The sequence below is a fragment of the Dermacentor albipictus genome, chromosome 6 (assembly GCF_038994185.2).
Source record: "Dermacentor albipictus isolate Rhodes 1998 colony chromosome 6, USDA_Dalb.pri_finalv2, whole genome shotgun sequence".
Taxonomy (NCBI): domain Eukaryota; kingdom Metazoa; phylum Arthropoda; class Arachnida; order Ixodida; family Ixodidae; genus Dermacentor; species Dermacentor albipictus.
The window spans coordinates 1,949,756-1,971,641 of record NC_091826.1 but is presented as its reverse complement, the minus strand read 5'-3'; the positions used below and the strand labels follow the sequence as shown (position 1 = coordinate 1,971,641).

Below are 21,886 nucleotides of genomic sequence, written 5' to 3'. Positions count from 1 at the left end.
TAGGCCGCTGATTAGAATCATACTGCCTGCGGGAATGGCTGCGTATCCGTTTTGTTTTATTTGGTAAGATGTGGCGCACAGGCCTGTAGACTTACATGTGCCGTTACGCTGACACATTAGTTAATTTCCCAGAAATATTGCGTAAGCTTTTGCGAAGCGAAAAAAAAAAGTTTTCGGTTGTTCCATAATGTTGCGTGAAAAGCTGTCTCACTCGGGTCTCATTATTCTGACACAGCGCTGCCGTGAGAAACCAGTATTCTGTCAGAATGAGCACTCATCCACGAATGCTTCTGTAGCTATTTTGCACTGAACACACGAATTATATACGCGCTCAAAAGTGTAAAGAGGGAGACAATTTACAAGAATGTAAATTAACGGCATACAGATCACTAATAAGGCCTCTACTTGAATACGCGTCGGTAGTGTGGTCGCCACATCATTCCAAAGACATAGACATGCTTGAGTCTATTCAGAAAAAGGCGGTTTATATATAATCGTTATGACCGCCATTTCTCACCGACATCACGTGCCAGCAAGCTACTACTAAAGCCACTGGCCCACAGACGTACTTGTGAGCGTGTTGTTCTGCTACATAAAATTGTTCATGGAAAAACTTATGTCAATGCGCCTATTGTTTTCACTAATCCGTCTTCTCGGCCCACCAGAAGAAGTCATCATCTTAACATCGTTCCTTTGAATGTAACGATTGATTGTTTTAGGTTTTCCTTTTTTCCGCATACAATTGTGATTTGGAATAGCCTTGAGGTGTCCTTGCGCGAGTTACCAAGTGATGTATTTGCCAACCTATTACCTAATCATGTTCATTGATCAACTAGCTATTCCTGATATTGTTTTTTCTATTGTTTGTTTTCATTTTGCCACTTAAATGTATTCTTCAATTTATTGACATATGTATGCACTCACTCCTGCAATATCTTGCTATGCAAGATGGCAGTATATGTAAATAAATAAATAACTGTCGAAATTATTAGTAACAACCCTAGCAGTGTCCCCGGTCACCGCTGTCTATTTCTGAATTTCTTATTTAATATGGATATCGTAAAGCAAAATTGATGTTCTAGCTTTCCACGATGTACTTGCTGATTGTAACAACACTTTTGCTCTTCTAAAGGTGCGCCAGTTGACGCGGTGGAGTGAAAGCGCAGCTTGGCTCTTAAAATGCGAATGTAAACATCAACGCAGACACAGGCTCTTACTGTTGACACAGCCAAAATGTACAATGTTTGGTGTGGTGCAGTGGGAGACGCGTCTTGGTTACCGAGGTGGAAGGACGTGCGTTTCGTGTGCTTCCAAGGAGCGGTGGTTTCGGCTAGCAGCGGCCGCGGTGACTGGATCGACGGAATGGATCGCGAGGAATACAAAGTTATTTTGCCTACGCTGCCATCAGGTCGTAGTGTTTTTGAATACTTTATTTTTGCACGCGGATGTCCGGTCGAGGCCTTACAGAGCCGAACATTTCCAAGACACGTTAGCGCGTCTTGCGTTGCTCGCTGAAGTGATAGCGTTGGGGGCATATCAGATGAGCCACGTATGGGCTGTGACTTTCAAGAGCACGGAAGGGATGAAGAAAGCTTTGACATGTGGCGAAATGAATGTGAAGGACCAACGTTGTTTGGTTATTGATCCGACAAACCACGGCGTGCGTCTGAAGCTTCACTGGCTTCTTTTCAATGTGGCCGACGATGACTTGTGTGTAGCGCTTGCTCCGTTCGGAAAGGTGACCGAGGCCTCGGAGGAAAAGTGGAAAGTTCAAGGGATCCAAGACAAGGGGTCGACGACGCGTCTCGTACGCCTAAAGCTCCATAACGGCATTAGGGTACAGACGACCTTCCACACCAGCTTCACGCCGCCGGTGACATGGCCCTTCTAGTCCCGCCTGAAAGAGCGCCACTGTGCCTGCGGTGCCACAGTAAGGGCCATTCCTATTGCAAAAACCAACGTCTTCCAGTGCCTTCCACACTGTAAAATAATTTGTACCCTTAATAGTGAAAAAGGGTGTAAGTGTGTCTATAATACTCACCCCTAGGGTGTTATTTATACAACTGACACCCTAAGGGTGTGAGTTATAGATACATTTACACCCTTTTTCACTTTTAAGTGGGTAAATTATTTTACAGTGCAGGGTGAAACCAGCGCGTTTTTTCGCACTGGATCGCACTGGGTACGCTGACGCTCGCTGGGACTCACTGGGACACCAATGCGAACGCTGGATAAGAGCTGGGTCACGCTGGAGAGACGCTCGTTGCACTGCCATGACGCTGGGGCGCACTGGTTTGTGCTGTACAGGCGCTGGTTCCAGCACACAAGACGAGCGCTGCTGAATATTAAATGTTTTATACAATTTCATCGCTTCATACTAGTCTCTTGTCCTAAATAACGGTATATCTTGGCGTCATAAAACTAATTGGGGTCATAATTTCGTGTCGCAGCTTGGAATAAAGGTGCGTGAGCGGCTTTGTTTATGCATGCACATTTGACACCGTTGATCACTTTCGTTTCTTGCATTTTCCCTTCTGACTGGGCGGATGGCTAACTTCTTGAACAGAACCACGCAAACGCGAGGGACGCCCCGTTTTTAGTAGTTTGCACGTAACATGTAACACGTTGCACGTAACAAAGGGGACGCCAAAGACTTGAAAAATTATAGACCGATCAGGTTATTGTGTGTTGCCTACAAAGTATTTACTAAGGTAATCGCAAATAGAATCACGGACACCTTAGACTTCTGTCAACCAAAGGACCATGTAGGATTCCATAAAGGTTACTCAACAATAGACCATATTCACACTATCAATCAGGTGATAGAAAAATGTGCGGAATATAACCAACCTTTATATATAGCTTTCATTGATTATGAGAAGGCGTTTGATTTTGTCGAAACCTCAGCAGTCATGGAGGCATTGCGGAATCTGGGTGTAGACGAGCCGTATGTAAAAATACTGAAATATCTTTTGCGGCTTCACAGCCCTTGTAGTCCTCCATAAAGAAAGCAACAAAATCCCAATAAAGAAAGACGTTAGATAGGGAGATACAATCTCACCAATGCTATTCACAGCGTTTTTACTGGAGGTATTCAGGCACCTGGATTGGGAAGAATTGAACATAAAATTTAATGGAGAATACCTTAGTAACTTGCGATTCGCTGGTGATATTGCCTTGCTTAGTAACTCAGGGGACCAATTGCAATGCATGCTCACGTTACCTGGAGAGACAAAGCAGAAGGGTGGTTCTAAAAATTATTTTGCAGAAAGCTAAAGTAATATTTACCAGTCTCGGAAGAGAACAGCAGTTTACGATAGGTAGCGAGGCACTGGAAGTCGTAAGAGAATACATCTACTTAGGGCAGGTACTGACCGCGGATCCGGAACATGAGACTGAAATAATCAGAAGAATAAGAATGGGCTGGGGTGCGTTTGGCAGGCATTCTCAGATCATGAACAGCAGGTCGCCATTATCCCTTAAGAGAAAAGTGTATAATAGCTGTGTCTTACCAGTGGCGACCTACGGGGCCGAAACCTGGAGGCTTGCAAAAAGGGTTTACGTAAATTGAGGACGACGCAACGAGCTATGGAAAGAAGAATGATGGGTGTGACGTTAAGGGATAAGAAAAGAGCAGATTGGGTGACGGAACAAACGCGAGTTAAGGGGACACTAAAGGTTACCAGAAAGTCATGGTAAGGTGATAAAGCAATGCTCTAGAACGTCTAAGGTGTCAATATAATGCTAATGTTAATGGCATCTTAGTTGAAATCAAGAAAAAGAAATGGGCATGGGTAGGACATGTAATGAGGAGGGAAGATAACCGATGGTCATTAAGGGTTACGGACTGGATTCTAAGGGACGACGACGATGACGAGGGCGACGACGACGATGACGACGACGACGACGACGACGTAACATATTACTGAGAGTTGTCGCCGTTGTCGCAGTGTTGTGGAGTGAACATGAAATCCAGAAGTCATTCAGACGCACTCGACCCCGAATTCGAAGCCTCCCGCTTATTGATATGACCGCACCGATAAAAAAGCTGAGGCAATTCGTGTGCTTCCACTTTCCCTATGGTACTAAAGCAAGTTCTGAGGCTCAAATACACACAATTTAGCTTGCGCCAGCTACCCGCGAGCTACCAGCTCCCCACCGAAGGAAGCTTAGGCCTGGCGTATCTGCCGAGTCCGTCTGCACGCTATCGGTGCGTCTAGGCTCAGTAATAAACAAGTCTAACAAGAATAAATCTCCATATTTCAGATTTCGCATCGGTATTCTTAAATAAACCATTTCTTTTTTCTTGTCTACAGCGCCAGCACAGGAAGCGATGAGCGCCGATGTTACGCGTCATAAACACAGGTATATGTGCTGTCGCCGAAGGCTGCCGGCAGTAGCCTCCGCTTCTCTGAGGAATATATATGTCTAGACAGACGTGTCGACTGAAAGGCATCACTGAACTAAGCAAACGTTGCCTATCCCTTGCGTGAAGAACAAGAAGCGGCTAACGAAATCGGCTGTAACAGCCCATTCAGCGTCCTGGGTCGGCGGTTCATTTAGGATTCTTTTTCGAGGTTAAAATACCAATCGCAAGTGAAAGTCGGTGTTGTGGAACTTCCGAGCATACTATTTAATACGGATACCAAATTTTTTCTTTGTGGTGCAGGCGTGAGTTTTAGCCGCTGGGCGATAGCGCATCTACCATGTCTGTGCGAGACGTATGTCTGCGAAAGTAAAACTGCTTCTCGATCGTGACATGGCAAATTATTCGTCCATGTTCATCTGCTGGCGTGGCGTAGCGAATACTACGCTACGCCACGCCAGCAGATGAACATGGGCGCATGTCTGGACGCTTGTGTTTGTTTGCCAGAATTTAGAACTTTCATTGGACTGCATACCATGTGTGCGTTTGTTTCTCATGTTTGTCCAAATGTAATGTAACAATATTGGTTTGACACTACTGATAATTTCACGCAATAAAGAAAGAAAAAGCTGGCGTGGCGTAGCGGTAATGTACTGGGCTTTGGGGTCTTTGGGTCCGACGAGCGAATCCTGGTCGGAGCACTTTCATTTTTACGTTTTTCTTTTTACTTTTCTTTATTGCACTAAACGCTCTCTGTTGCTTTCTGTATTCAAGAAAATATATACGATGCCCAGGCACCACATATTTAACGCGCCAGAGCTGTTTTTCGCACCAGTACCCAGCGCCTCCCAGCACGCTGCGCCTACCCAGCGCCCCAGCATCCAGCGCGCGGCACAGGGCCGACAACCGGTGCTGCACTGGGCACTGGGTACTGGGTACTTGGTTTTGAAACAGGGATATCAGGCGAGAATGCCGAGTTTCTTGCTGCACGCACTGCCGTCGTTTTTGACACGAAGAATCTGAGTGCGTGAAGTCGTACGCAAGTGGTTGCGGGGCCGGTTGGAGGAGAAGACACTGCGGAACTCGTCGTGGACGAGGCTGACGCTGAAGAAGCCGCATGCGAAGCAACGTCGAGGCTCGGGGGACTTTATGCGGCAACGTTAACCCCGCCCGACATGCTCCGAGACGCAAGTGTTAAAGCCGAAAGTTGTCCGTCGCAGCTGGCTACACCACCGGCGTCGTGAAAGTGCAGGATGCCACAACACCGTCGCCGTCACCTGAGGAGCCGGCAGTCATGGAAGTGAGCGAGGAAACAAGTGACGCCTCAGTCTCCAAGCGCGTCCATGACGCTACGCTGCAGGAGCATGAGGCCCTGGCTGCAAGGATCTCGGAAGGATCGCCGGCGGCGATCACTCGGCGGTCAACGCTGAGGCTGCGTCCGAACGTACCTCCGGACCGGAGGGCGGCGGAGAGGCCGCCGACGTAGCCGCGAGAGCGTGTGCTACGCGGAGTCTCTTCTAGTCTACTAAGTGACCAAGCCAAACTTAAGGGACGATGGAACGCCATGACAGGGACATCAACTGTGCCTTCCGAAGCTGCGGCTGCGATGGCAGCTTCGGAAGGTTTGTGCAAGATGCCAAGGCAGCTTTGACCCCAGACGCATGAGGTGGGTACCATGCAGTTCGTTTCTTCATAAAACACGACAATGGCTCAAAAAAACACTGAACTTCGTTTTGCTACTATAAATGTCCGTGGTCTTTGTGCCAGAACACGGCAATACCAGCTTATAGCCGGTTTTTCTTAGAAACAGATGATGATATAGCAGCGGTGCAGGAAACGCATACAGAAAGTGGAGAACAGACGGATCACATGCTGCTGCAGTTCCGCAATAGATACAATGCTTGTGTATCACATGCTCTTGGGGCTTCCGCGGTGTGCGCTATCTTCATTAGAAACCAAAACCGGGGAATTCGAGAAGGAGCTGCTTTTTCTTGTAAAAGTGGAAGGCTGGTTTTTGTGGATTTTTTTTCTGGGCGTGGGTCGGCGCGTGATACGCGTCTACGCCCCCAACATTGAAAGTGAGCGTGTGCCTTCCTTTGAGAGAGTAAGTCAGTATTTACAGTGTGACAGGAAAGGCGTATGGCTAGCAGATTTTAATTGTGTATGCTTCGCAGCCGATCGAGTAAAAAACCTTCCAGTGCGTGACAAAAGTGATTTACTTTATACACACTAGCGCAAGAATCTAATCTGGATGACGTTGGTCATTTCCTGTCTAGTACTGGCACGCCTGCATTCACACATTTTCAAGCGCAAAGTCACGCAAGGCTAGATAAAGGGTATGTCGCACTGGGGCTTATTCCGATGTGCGGCAGCTATAGTGTGAAACACGCCTCTTTCAGCGATCACAGCCTTGTAACCTTTGGTGTAGAAACTCGAGATTTAACTTGAAGTTTAATAATATTTGGGGTTTTACGTGCCAAAACCACTTTCTGATTATGAGGCACGCCGTAGTGGAGGACTCCGGAAATTTTGACCACCTGGGGTTCTTTAACGTGCACCTAAATCTAAGCACACGGGTGTTTTCGCATTTCGCCCCCATCGAAATGCGGCCGCCGTGGCCGGGATACGATCCCGCGACCTCGTGCTCAGCAGCCCAACACCATAACCACTGAGCAACCACGGCGGGTCGCTTGAAGTTCTGGAAGTGTAATGATGGGCTGTTAATGAGCGAATCTTTTTGTGTAAGCGTGAAAGCAAAGTTAAATAATTTGATCGAGGCCGAAGATGGCAACGTGCTAGAATTATGGGAGAACATTAAACAAGAAGTCAAGATCAGCGCTATATAAGAAGCCACTAAACATAAATTTAATAAAAGGAAAAAGAAAATGAAATGCAACGCGAGCTTGATTTTTTTGTACACCGCGGAAATCTAGAGACCTGGGAGGCGAACAAAAGAAATAAAAGAACTAAAGAGCCAGCTTGAGCTTATCGAAGAAAAGAAGTTCAAAGCGGCAGTTATAAGCGCACGAGCATAAAAGGTGTGGCTAGGTGAGACACCGACAAAACAAGCCTTATCTGATGAAAAGGCGTACGCCAGGCGAAATGAAATCAGAATGCTTCGATATGAGAGCGAGATCATGAGCCAACCTCAAAAAATCGAACAGGCGTTTCTTGATAATTATCGCAAATTATGCGGGACTGTTTAAGACGTCACAGAAAAATTCAAGATGGACTTTTTTTCAAACATGCCGCAATTACAAGATGACATTCAAAAGCGTCTGGAGTGGCCTCTGAGCATTACCAAAGTGGAAGGAGCCATAGATGATTTAGTTGTAGGCAAGTCCCAGGGACCTCATAGACTCGGAGCGGCCTTTTATAAAGCCTTCAAAAGCGACGTCAGCGAGATCCTGCTACGGTTGTTTAAGGAGGCCTACGCGCAAAAACAGGTTCCTCCATATTTTTGGACATTGCACGTCTGATACCGAAATCAGAGGACCCAGAAAAGTTGTTAGCTGTCGACGCTTACTGCCCGAGATCACTAATGACTGTAGACTGTAAAATATTTACAAGACTTCTCAGAAAGCGATTACAGGGAGTGGTGACCGGCATAGTAGGGTCGCATCAAACTTGCGGTATCAGAGGAAGGTCTGTCTACACAAACATTCATATTGCCAGAAGCATCTTCGAATACTGTAACTACCAAGGTGAACACTGTGTCATGTTATAGTTAGATATGCAGAAGGCTTTCGACCATGTGGCCCATAAAATTCTTTTCAGTGTTCTAGAACACATAAATGTAGGTGAATCGATCTTAGATGGGGTAAAGATGTGCTATCAAGACTGTGCCGCCAGCCTCATTATAAACAAGGCGGTTACCAAAAGCTTTAGCTTCCGGTCATCTGTGCACCAAGGGTGTGGTTTGTCCCTTCTTTTATTCGCAATATACCTAGAGCCGCTTTGCAGGAAAATTATTAATGACAGTAGAATATCGGGTTTCACAGTGCAGTCCGCGTAAGTGCTCGCATACGCGGACGACATCGCGTTGTTTTGTCGGGATAATGAAAGCGTCGAAATCGCGGTCGCGGAAGCATACTGCAGAATGACAGGCTATCAACTTTGATAAATCCCTAGGGGATCGGCAACTGGGAGGACCATCCGAGTACGTTTGCTGGACAGTCACGCCGGCAAAGTACCTAGGGTTGCCGCTTGAGCACTACCGTGACGTGGTTGATTACTGGAATGCGGAAACTGAAAGGGTTCGTGAGTGTACACTTAAATGGGGAGGCCGCGATTTCTCAATGTTTACTCGTGCGACAGTGTGCATCCTGTTTGCCGTTGCCAAAATTTCTTACGTGCTTCAAGCGTTATGCATGTCAAGGGCCAGCATACAACTTTTACACAGAGTACTCGCAGTGTTTGTAAGCAGTTCAAGCTGGGAGCGCACAATTCGCACTAATCTCATTCGTTCTGTTAAAAGTGGAGGATTAGGTCTGGCACATTTGTTCATTAGGCAGATTGTGTCGAGATTTGTTTACTTACGGGACCAAAATGACCAATTTTTGTTAACTATGTTTCAAACAAGGCTGAGCGAAGCTATACCTGAATTCATTGTATCGTCTCGTCGGTGCAGTCAAGGCAGAGTGCATGGTTTCCTAAAAGAAGTAGCCTGGGCTTTTCAGCTGTTGAAGGTTCGGTTTTCCATGGAATACTTAAGTAGGGTACCACGAAAGCGCTTATATAAGGACCTGATAGACACAATGTTGCCGGTGCCATTGTATCGCTCGATGTTCTGCATTGGACCTGAAAAGGACGTTCTAAATAGATTAAAACGAATACCAGTACGCCCGTCAGTAAAGTCCTTCTTTTTCCAGCTCCACACCAATACTTTACCTGTGAAACCGTGGCTAAAGGAAAAAGGACTTTCTGTGCCTTGGAGCGTCAGCTGTTTACTATGCCAGAAACCCGAAACTGTCGAACACATATTTCTTGACTGCTGGGATGATGTGTTCCATTGGGACATCTTGCAGAGAACGCTAAAGAAGGACTTGCAGATTACACCATATGGTATTCGTTTCTTGCCTACTCCAAATGAAGACAAATTACCGTATGACATGTTCATGGTGGTATCCTTACACAGTTTATGAAAAACTAGAATGGCAGCGAGACATGCCGAAATAAACGCCCGGCCTGTTAGAGAATACTTCATTGAAAGCATTTGTTATATTGAGGAAATGTATAATTTGCAAAAAGAAAAACCAACGTGGTTCAGTGTGATGACTAAGCTTGCGAATTTCAAGCGTTTTTAGCCCCACGACTGTCAAACAGTGGCAGAGATTTTTTATCGCGACTGTTATCTATTGTTAAAATGTCTTGTTTTGTATGTTGCCATGAAGGTGATAACGGAAGAAAATCGGCGTGGTGCACAGTGAAAGTCGCACACAGAAAAGGCAGTTGTGCCCTCCATCATCTGGCTATGCAGAACTGGTGAATGTCGGGTTGAATACTACAATAATAAATACCATGAAAGGAAGAAAAAAAAAACGGCGTGATGCAATGGTGAGATACTGGGTTCGGGATACTGAGGTCGCAAGTTCGATTCCCCGGCGGAGAATTATCATTTTTCTTTATATTTTCTTTTTTGCGCTAACAAATTTACATAGCCTCAAAAAGGTCTGTGTCACGTTTTAATTAAATATTGATCAAAAATTACGGAACTTCCCACTACAAAACTTCACACTACAGACAACAGGCGTCAGACAACACAACGTCAGACAACAGAACGTCCCAAAATACAACAGTCTGAAATTTTCTGTTGTGTTTTTCAACTAGGTGCCGGCTTATTCCAGAACATTTATAAATTCCACTGCCAACAAAACAGTTCTTTGGCCTCGTTTTATTGACTTCCGTTTCCGAAAACAAATATTTTCGCACAACTTGGTATGAAACACGTTCAGAAAATAAACAAAGGTGAAAAATGCATGACATGTACATGATTACTAAACAACACAAAATTTCACAGACAGTGAAATAACAAAAAGTATTGTAAGGAAGATAACGAACGTGCCCACACAGTCAGCAGCATCAGCAGCATCAAGCGCGCAGCAGCGGCTCGAGCTCACGAACTGCTCGGTGCATCCTAGAACAGGCGGTCGCTACGAACCCCAATAAATGTGCTTTATAAGTGGTGGAGCCGTGCGGGATAACTCTGCCATCCTGGAACTCCGTTCCCGGACGCTGCCCTCCGCCATGCCGGACACCGACCAACAGACTCTTCCATCGCCACCCGTCCCTTGCGCTGGCACCGTTCGCCAGCGGGAGCCTCCTATCTTCAGCGGAACCGACGACAACGACCTTGAAGAGTGGCTGTCGTCCTACGAACGGGTGAGCGTTCACAACAAATGGAATGACTCGGACAAGCTGGCTTACCTATCATTCTACCTCGCGGGCGTTGCCAGTCTCTGGATCAGAAATCATGAGAGGGATATCCGAACGTGTTCGGAGTTCAAGACGTCGATTACAGACGCATTTGACCGACCCGCCGTCAGGAAACTCCGAGCCGAGCAGCGTTTGCGTACACGCGCACAGGACACGGGTGAGACTTTCACCAGCTGTATGGAAGACGTTCTCAATTAGTGCAGGCGCGTGAACGCTGCCATGACGGAAGCGGAACAGATCAAGCAGGTCATGAAGGGAATCGATGATGACGCGCTCCAGATGCTTCTGGCCAAGCACCCGCGCACTGTTGGCGACGTCATCAGCTTGTGCCAGAACTATGATGAATTACGCAAGCAGCGAGCAAGGCGAGAAGGCGACAAGGCGACATCCCACACCAAATGCGGCGTCACTCTGCAGCCTGACCACCTGCACAGAACAAGCCTCTATGATAACCCAAATCAAGGACGTCATGCGCGAAGAAGTCGCACGACAGCTATCTCTGGTGTCCGTCACTCAGTAGTCTGCCAGCACTTTGCCGTCTCATCTCCGTAACGTGATCCATGAAGAGGTCGCGGAAGCGCTGCCGGCTGTTCACCAGCAGGATGTCGTGACTAAACCAGCCACTTATGCTACGGTTGCTGCAATGACCCCTCGCACTGCGCCCGTGCGTCGCTTCGAGCAGCCTGTGCACCGCCCTCTCCCTCCCGTCCCCTGGACCACTACTGCCGTCGCTAACCCGTGGCGTACGCCGGACAATCGCCCTATATGCTTCGCATGTATACGTATCCCGGTCATGACGCGAGGTTTTGCCGCCGCCGATCGCAGGCGTTCGATGAAGATCGCCGAGCGCCCTATGTGCCGCCTGATTCAAGTGCGCCTTACGGACCCTTCGACCCATCACCAGCTCGCTCCCAGACTGATCGCCGTCCTCGGTTCGAACACCTCCGATCACCCTCCCCACGTCGCCGATCGCTTTCCCCTATACGTCGACGACCCGTCTCTAACGAAGAGGCAAACTAGACGACGCAGTTCCTGTGGCAAGAACTGTGCAAGTGTCGACATGCTAAAGTCCTCCTCCTTTACCTGCCAATGTCACTGATGTGTTTATCGAGGATGTCGCTACAGTCGCCCTCGTCGATACCGGTGCCGCTATTTCAGTTATGGATGCTAGATTTTGCCGTTCGCTTCGTAAAGTGACGACGTCTCTGTCTGTATGGTCGCTTCGAACGGCGAGAGCTCAACCTATTCGCCCTACCGCTGCTTGTACTTCCCGTGTGACCATACAGAACGTTTTGTACACGATTCATTTCATAGTTCTTTTATCATGCTCCCACACCGTTATTCTGGGATGGGATTTTCTCTCGCGCCACAATGCCATCATCAATTTCGCTTGGGCTGAGATTGAACTTTTCCACCTTGGTGACCTAGCCTCCGTCGATGCTTATCCTGCCGCTAAAATTGTCGTGAAATAAGACACCTGTATTCCCCCGTGCTCTTCAGCATTCGTACCAGTCTTCTGTAGTACCATATCCGACGGGACGGTATTCTTCATGTCCTCTCATCACTTTGTCACCCGATTGTTACCCGAAAAGCACTTCCTTTGCCCTTTGCAGCTCTTGACCTTGCCGCCGGTGTCAGCACGATGCCCATTTACAATCTTCTTTCATCGCCGCTATCACTGCTCCGCCGTGAAAGCCTTGGTTACGTCGAGTCGGTCGATTCAACACGAATTGTCTCCATCCTCGACGAAGTGCCTTCTACTGCCGTCCATGAACTGAGTGTCCTCTCTGTACCCGACTCAACATGGACTGGTATGTTCAGCCCATTCATCGCCGAAGATCTGACGCATTCACAGCGATCTCAACTTCTCGCAATCCTTCAGCACTTACGCCGTTCTTTCGACGTTGCCCAAACATCTCTTGGCCGTGCATCGACGGTTGAGCATTACATCGACACTGGCTCTCACTCACCGCTGCGACAAAGACCAAATCGCGTGTCCGCTACGGAACGTCGCGTCATCGCAGACCAGGTCGATGACATGCTCTGTCGAGGCGTCATCCAACCTTCCCAAAGCCCATGGGCCTCTCCCGTGGTCCTAGTCACAATAAAAGGCGGTTCCATCCGCTTCTGTGTTGATTTTCGACGGTTGAACAAGATCATGCTGAAGGACGTCTACCCATTACCATGAATCGATGATGCTCTGGACTGTTTGCAGGGAGCCGAGTTCTCTTCGCTGGATCTGCGGTCAGGCTGCGGTCAGATTCCGATGGCACAGGCCGATCGCCCGAAAACTGCCTTTGTTACACCAGACGGCTTGTATGAATTCACCGTCATGCCTTTCGGACTTTGCAACGCACCTGCTACGTTCGAAATAATGATGGATAATTATCTGCGTGGCCTCATATGGAAAATCTGTTTTTGCTATCTTGACGACATTGTGGTGTTCGCCCCTGATTTCGAAACGCACCTGCTCCGCCTCCAGCACGTACTCACTTCCTTGACCAACGCCGGGTTGCAACTTAACCTGAAGAAGTGTCGATTTGCTGTTCGTCAGCTCAGAATTTTAGGCCATGTCGTGTCAAAGGAGGGCATTCGTCCGGATCCCGAGAAGCTACGTGCGGTTACTGCGTTCCCAAATCCTACCACTACGAAAGAGCTAAACAGTTTTATCGGCCTCTGCTCTTACTTCCGGCGATTCGTTCGAAACTTTGCGCCAATTATATCGCCTCTCACGCAGCTCCTTGGTGGCGCTAGAGGTCTCTCATCATGGTGTCAGAGTGTGACGACGCCTTCACAACCTTGCGCCGTCTTCTCACGACGCCACCCATTCTTCACCACTTTACCCTCAAACGCCAACCGAAATCCATACCGATGCAAGCGGTGTAGGCCTTGGCGCTGTGTTGGCACTGCGTCAACCTGGCCACACAGAATAGGTCGTCGCATACGCGAGTCGAACGTTAACCAAGGCGGAGACCAATTACAGCGTTACAGAAAAGGAGTATTTGGCCATTGTGTGGGCGCTTGGCAAGTTTCGCCCATATTTATACGGCCGATCGCTTGACTTTTGACGTAGTGACCGACCACCAGGCACTATGTTGGCTGTCGACGCTCAAACATCCATCGGGCCACCTTGCCCGCTGGGCACTGTGAATCCAAGAATATGACATCCGCGTGGTTTACCGTTCCGGGCGAAAGCACTCCGACGCTTGCGTGATATCCCGATCGCCGCTTCCCCCGACGGCCAGTCACGACTCCTCCTGCGAGTGCACATTATCCTCTCTGGACGTTGACAATATCGCTGCTGCACAGCGTAATCATCCCTGGACTGCATCTCTGCTCGACCTTCTCTCGGATACGTCGAAAGTTCCGGCATCATGTACGCTTCGGCGCCAAGTTCCTCATTTTGCGATTCGAGACCAGCTACTATATCGACGCAACTATGCCCCAGAGGAACGCACCTGATTACTCGTCATTCCGAGAATCTGGTGATCAGAGCTCTGCTCCCCGTTCCACGTCGACCCTCAGTTTGGCCACGCGGGAATCTTCAAGACCTACGAAAGACTTTGACACCGCTATTACTGGCGGGGAATGCACAATTTCGTTCGAAAGTTCGTCAGCTCTTGTCATGAGTGCCAACGCCGCAAAGTGCCACCACACAACTCCGCAGGTGAACTCCAGTCTTTACAATGCCCATCCCGACCCTTTGATCGCGTGGGCATAGATCTCTACGGGCCGCTTCCGTTGACTCCTAGCGGCAATAGGTGGATAATAGTTGCGGCAGATCACTTAACCCGTTATGCGGAGACTGCTGTTTTTCCAAATGCTACAGCGCTGGCGGTCGCCAATTTCCTACTTCGCCGTTTTCTTCTTCGTCACGGAGGTCCACGTAAACTTTCAAGCGACAGAGGCCGCGCCTTCTTATCTGAAGGCATCGAACAACTGCTAGCTGAATGCGTTATTGTTAATCGTAAATGCACTGCTTATCACTCACAGACTAACGGTACCACGGAACGCTTCAATAGAACGCTTGGTGACATGCTCGCCATGTATGTCTCACCTGATTACTCTGTGACCTAGTTCTTCCGTTTTTCACCTACGCCTACAACACCGCGACTCATACCACTACCAGATTCTCATCCTTTTACCTTCTTTACGGCCATCATCCTTCGCACACAATCGACACCATTCTGCCGTACCGGCCGGACCCATCCGAATGCCTGCCGATCTCGGAAGCCGCCAGACACGCCGAGGAATGTCGCCAGCTAGCCCGCCGATTCACCTCGGACGACCAGAACCGTCAAAAAGCCGTTCACGATGCCGAGAACTCGACTCCCACTTTTCTCCCAGGCGCTCTCGTCTGGTTGTTAGTAACACACCGCACGCCTGGGGTCGCTTCAAAACTCCTTCCGAAGTACGACGGGCCGTACCGCGTTCTCGAGAGAACATCCGTTAATGGGCGTCTTGCGCTGGAGTTTGAGGTATAGTAGCGGCGCCTGGTGGCGGCGCGGGAAACGACATCTGGGTCGTACCTGCTTGGGTCGTATCAAGCCCTGGCTGTGGCGAAGCACGTTTCTAGGCCGAGTTTTGCGTCGATTCGCACTTATTTCTGCCCTGTTGCGAGTGCGAAAAGGCTCGTCACTTCTCACAAACCATGCCGACCACGCTGCGAGCTCGCCGCAGCCTATAATTTAACGAAAACGGACTCTCCGGGTGCCCTGGGACGTAATGCTGGGAGCAGAAGGAATCGGTGACGCCGATCCGGAGAGACCTAGCCCAGCCTCGAAAAGGCGTCACCGTCATTACTTCTGCGTCGTGGGCTGCCATGAACAAGAAGGCCTGAATTCCAACATCAGATTCTACTGTTTTCCTTCAAGCCCTCACGAAGTGGAGCAACGGGCGCGCTGCATAGCTGCAGTTCGTCGCGCTGAGTAAGCGAAACTTCGCGCCATGCTGACTGCTTCGCCCATCTTGAAGCTTACGTGATTATCTGCGTTTTAAATTTCGGTCTTTTGCACCTACAGTCCCGACAGCAGACCGACATAGCAGTAGGCATGGCTGGTAATTCACGATTCGAGACCCGGCCACAGCGATTAATTAACAATTCGACCGATGCGAAGTGGTGAAGTGACCAGGTGTGTGCAAATGACCACAAATGGCCGTACTGATTCGGTGAGAATTCACTACCCCACTACGAGCAACACAGGTTAGAGAGTTAAATGTGCTCATACTTGACCTCAAGCCAGCATGTTGAGGCAGCGCAGCAAGGTAGTATTGATTACAGCAGATCTACGTTCGAGCGCTGTCATTAAAAGCCACATCAAGCGAGCAGCGCACGAGCTCGCGCTGCAGCGCGATTCGCACGTACGTGCGAGCTCATATGCATTGCATCAGGTATTACCACTTACTAAAAGGGACAGATGGCCGCTACTACAACGCAGGTGTAACTACTTGTTTAGCGGCATGCAGTCAACAAAGGTTGCAGAAGGCCCGCCGTTTCGCGGCATGTCGAAAGACCGCTGCCGTCACGGCGCGTACGATCGTGCGCTCGAGCAGTTCGTACATCGCGGCGCGTACCGTCGTGTGCTCGATCAGTTCCGTACACATGATGTCTGCTTATCGTTGCTGTGGATTCATTTATAGCAAGCATTTCCTCGCGTTATTGCGCCTGAATCTAGCAGCGTGCAAACCTTACCTGAAGTTCCACTTCGTACGCGACTCGCTTCACTTGCGATTGACACCGCGCTAAAACTTCGCCGCTTAATTCTTGAACGGTGTACACGTATTCGGCACTGCATAATTTCTTGCCTTTACGCAGCGTGTCACCCCTGAAAAAAATCTTCGGCGCCCAATATTCGCTGCAGGCCGTGATACAACACAACCGAAAGTGGCGGGTCCATATTGTAAACGTGCTTTCCGAAGCAGACGACCGAGCTTGGTACAACCCATTTTAGAACAGAGGGCGCTTTTTATCACCTTTTTTCGCAGCGCCCCCTGGGCAATGCAAGAGCCCCATTACCTGGTTGAGCCGCTAACGCCGCCTTCCGACATGCGACGTCGTAACCGCGAAGTCGTTCACGTTCAGCGTCTCAAGCCGTATCACCATTCTACCGTCCTTCCAAAAAACTGAGTCGCCAGGATGGCTTCTTTTCCGCGGGAACATTGTAAGGATAATAACGAACGTGAGCGCAGAGTCAGCAGCATCGGCAGCACCAAGCCCGCGGTAGAGACTCGAGCTCACGCACTGCTCGGTGCATTCTAGAACCGACGGTCGCTAGGAACCACAATAAATCTCCTTTATAATATAAAACTCAAGAAAACGCTAAGGCCGTTTCATGTGCACAGATATAAAAGATTTTTATTTAATGTCTTAAGACCGAATTGTAGAAGAGCTTTTGATATGCGCACTGAGATATTGCACAAAACTGGACGACGCGTATGGCATATAGTCATGACAACTAAAGAAAGGGAGGATTCACTGGTAATGGCAGAAACAATTGCACGCAAAATACCTGAAATATAGAATACAATGCTAAGACTGTTTGACAGCCGCACAAAAAAAAAGAGCTTACTTATAAGCCTGCACAAACGTATATGAAATCCTTGACATGTTCATTATTGCTGAACGAAATGAAGGAGACATGGCAGAACAAAAATAACATGTCACTAAAAACTGAAATACACATTGTCACATTTTGTTGCACTTGGCCATAACTTGAGTAACGGTGGCAAGGGGGGGGGGGCAGAAGGTAGTCAGCTTTTGCAGCAGCACACAGCGCTGTTCCCATTTGTGTGCACTCACTGACAGATACCACATGTGCATCCGCCAATAGTACTTCAAGTGGACAGCTGGGCTAGTTGAAGCGTCGACATTCCATGCATTTCCAGCGCTTAGAAGTAATAGGAAAAAATATGAGGAAAGACGAGCATTCTACCAGCCCTTGCGTCTTTCCTCTTATTTTTTCCTGTTTAATTTAAGCCCTGTAAAGCAACTTACACCCTTTAGCGTGCACAAGCGTGCAAACCTATCTATAAGGTACTCTCTCACACCCGTAACAGTGCCAGATCTGAATTGACTTACACCCTTGTGCATCCTTAATGGTGTAAATTCGCTTACAGTGTATCTATGTGTACGGACTGTAGGGACCGGTGTTAAACGCGTGCAGAATGCGTCCCTGAGCTACGTAGTGCCTGCGCTTAACCTTCGCGCACGTTCGCTATGAACAGTATGCCGCGGCTGACTAGGGACTCCTGACGCTGTGCTTTCGCGACCACTCGCTGCATAACCACTTCGAGTTAATCATGCACAATCGCTATGTTCAACTTGGGAAGCCGCTCGTCTAATCTCATCTGGAAGAGGGCTTTGCTCTCCGCATGGCACGGAGCGGGCACAGGAATGCGCAGTTCCTGCTCGCCGATAACAGCCCACAATGTTTCCGCTCTCGTCAATCCAGCCACGCGGCATTCCACGGCGTCGCCGTAGTGGCTCTGCGACGGGGCACGCTTCAAAAACAAGACGTCTGGCCTTGTGACGAACGCGCTGACATCCCGTGCTGCTGAGTCCGTGTGCCAGCTCGCTTTCGCTTGGTTATTTTTCCTTGGGAACAAACTGTCATTCAATGTTAAATAACTCCTTTGTTTGCCGTACAGGCTGGCTTGAATGCCGGCTGTGTCCGGGTGAATGAACAAATTATTGCTCCGCTGCACGGTTATGTGGGCAACAGCGTGGCTTTATGAAAAGCTTTATGCGCACTGCGGTTTCCATCAATTGTCTATCAAGTGCTTAAGCGAAGGGGGACACTATCTTTTAATATTGCTACACGTGTGTGGTATTTGATTGTCTGAACGAGGCGCGTGGGCGCCATCACTCGAGAAAAGAGGAGGAAGCACGAACTGGGCTCGGGGCGCGGGGAATCTAACAGGTCAGCGCTGCAACCGCTGTTGTAAATATAACCTGTAAATCGTTGCTCAGCTTACTGACTCGTCCTTCGCGTAGCATTGCGGTGGAGGTGGAACGTTCGCAATCCTCGCCACGAAGCTCCGAAGCGGCAGCACCGTCGTCTTCTCAGCCATGATTTCCGATGGAACCACCTCGTCGCCACCTACACATGCGGCGCCAACCACAACGTGCGTTACGGTTCCTAGTCGCCATGATCATAGGACATTCTACGCCCAAAATGAGGTTGACGTCGTCTACTGGCTCAGCATGTATGAGCGTGTCAGCCAAAGCCACCACTGGGACCCTACCATCATACTTGCCTATGTGATCTTTTATCTGGACGGGACACTACGTGTCTCGGTTCGCACCCATGATTTATGTTATTTATTTATTTATTTATTTATTTATTTATTTATTTATTTATTTATTTATTTATTTATTTATTTATTTATTTACAGTACACCCTGCAGCGCCGAAGCATTATAGCAGGGGAGTGGGTACAACATGAAGTGACTAGCACGAGAATATAATCACCCAAAAGGGAGGGATGACAAAGGAGCAATGCATCAAGATAAAAATAAGTACATGAAAAAAGTACATGAAAAACAGTACAAGAAAAACAGTACAAGAAAAAAGTTCATTCATCCTGCAGTCAATAGTTTGGAAGACGATTGCAATTCCAAATCACTGATTAGTCTTAAAAATGCATCCCGAGGAGCACTCACAACTTCAACTGGCAACTTATTCCATTCAGAAATACTGCGGGGAAAAAAAGAAAACTTTATATAGTTCGTCTTGCAGGAAATTTCACGTATTTCAGAACTGTGGTCTCTTCTGTTTGATATATAGTGGGGTGCTTTTTTTTTTCATTTACATTCGCTCGCCTGACCGTTGACCATTACATCGGTAATATACTTATTTTAATAACATCAATAACATTACATCGGTAATATTTTATTTTTTATATTTATATATTTTTATGAGATCGAGTTCTCCAGCTGGGACGTTTTCAAAGAGCGGCTTCGCGATCTATTTCGCAACCCGTCAGATGGCCAACAGCCTGCGCGAAAAGAGCTTGCCACCTGTGTCCAATTGTCGACCGAACCGTATGTCTCCTACATACAGGAAGTGCTCGCCCTTTGCCGGAAAGTCGACGAGCACATGACCGATGTTAACAAGATGGGCCGTATCCTAACAGGCATCGCGGACGACGCCTTCAATTTGCTCGTCTATAACGACGTTTCTACCGTCGACGCCATGGTCAAAGAATGTCGCCGCTTCGAGGTAGCCAAAAGCCGCCGCGTCGCCCCACAGTTTTCCCGGCTCTCAAACACCCCTGCCACGTCCTCTTGTTCCGCTCTTACCGCCACACGACCATTTCAAGAGAACGTCACACGTATCGTTCGCCATGAGAATACTAGGCCATGCAGCTCTTAGAGGTAGTGCTGCATCACGTTCGTCCTGTCCAAATTCTGCGTTGACGCTCCTCACGAATGCGAACCTAATTGAAGTAGACGTAGATGGTGTTCCGTTGACGGCATTAATTGATACTGAAGCCCAAGTGTCCATAATGAGCGCTCACCTCTGTCATCGCCTCAATAAAGTTCTTACGCCTGCCATCACTCGAACCGTACACGTCGCCAATGACTGTTGCCGTCAGGGGTATGTCCACTGCTCGCATAGGAATTGCTGGGCTCCAAGTTCCAGTCATGTTCACCGTGCTGACCAGTTGCCGTCATGACCTAATCTTCGGACTCGACTTTATGAGAGCGCATTCTGCCCTCATCGACTGTTCCATCGGTACGCTGTGCCTCGAGCTTCCTCTTCTTTCAGACGTTCGCCCCGAACACCCTCTGCACTACAGCGTTTGTTCGCTTACGTCCAAAAGCCCTAACGCTCGTCGAATTGGCCTCAACGGCAACCGTGTCTGATGGCGACTATGTCGTCGCACCTATTCGTGATGCCCTCCTGGCGCGCGACATCTCTGGGCGACACTCCGTCGTAACCCTTGCCGTTAATCGGATGTGTCTCCCCGTTATCAATTTTGGCTTCACGAAGCAAGTGTTACCTGAAGGCACAGTGGTGGCCACGCTCCGGTCAGTGACAGATGACCACGTCACTGATTTTGCAGCCGACGCGTCTCCAGATCCTCCTGATTACCCGCAGGATGCCTGGAACCTTGACGGCGCATTACGTCCCATGTTCGCTCCGGACCTCGCACCTGACCAAGCAGCCGCCCTACATCGCCTTTTGCTTTCCTACCGCGACATATTTGACACCGACAATCGACCACTTGTTACCACTTGTGTTAACGTCCCTTGTTAAGCATCGGATAAATACTGGGGATGCTGTTCCCATTCACCGCCAACCGTATCGCGTGTCCACGGCAGAGCGGCAAGTTATTCAGCAGGAAGTAAACAAGAAGCTAAACAAGAAGCTCGCCGGAGGCATTGTTGAGCCTTCGTCGAGTGCTTGGGCATCGCCGGTCGTTCTCGTCAAAAAGAGAGATGGCACGTGGTGTTTCTTCGTTGATTACCGCCACCTAAACCGAATTACCAGAAAAGACGTTACCAGAAAAGACGTTTACCCTTTACCCACGAATCGATGACGCTCTTGTTTTCACGGTGCCAAATAATTTTCGTCCATCGACCTTCGATCTGGTTATTGGCAGATTTCCGTCGATGAGCAAGACAAAGAAAAGACCGCTTTCGTCACTGAAGATGGCCTCTATCAATTTAAGGTTATGCCGTTCGGTTTGTACAATGCCCCCGCCACGTTAGAACGGATGATCGACTCTGCGCTTCAAGGTTTCAAATGGTCAACTTGACTTTGTTAGTTCAACGACGCCCTTGTGTTTTCTCCTACATTTGAGACGCACCTTGAGCGCGTCACGGCTATCCTTCACGTCTTCCGCAAGGCAGGGCTCCAGTTAAACTAATCGAAGTGCCACTTCGGGCGCCGACAGATTACAGTCCTAGACCATCTCGTCGATGCTTCCGGAGCACAACCCGACCCGCAGAAGGTTCGAGCAGTAACGGCTTTTCCTGTACCTCAGCCTGTCAAACACGTCTGGTGTATTGTGGGGCTCTATTCTTATTTCCGACGGTTCGTGAAAGATTTCGCAGCAATCGCTCGATCACTCACTGAAC

General features: G+C 48.7%; 1 long non-coding RNA gene across 1 annotated transcript in view; it reads right to left on the bottom strand.

Annotated features, from left to right (window-relative positions):
* The window catches only part of LOC135917046 (uncharacterized), a 171,483-nt gene that overhangs the window by 65,924 nt on the left and 83,673 nt on the right, over nucleotides 1-21,886 (bottom strand). The window contains exon 3 of the long non-coding RNA XR_010569162.2: nucleotides 18,776-18,900. This is a non-coding gene — a long non-coding RNA (uncharacterized lncRNA). The remainder of the gene's footprint in view (nucleotides 1-18,775; nucleotides 18,901-21,886) is intronic.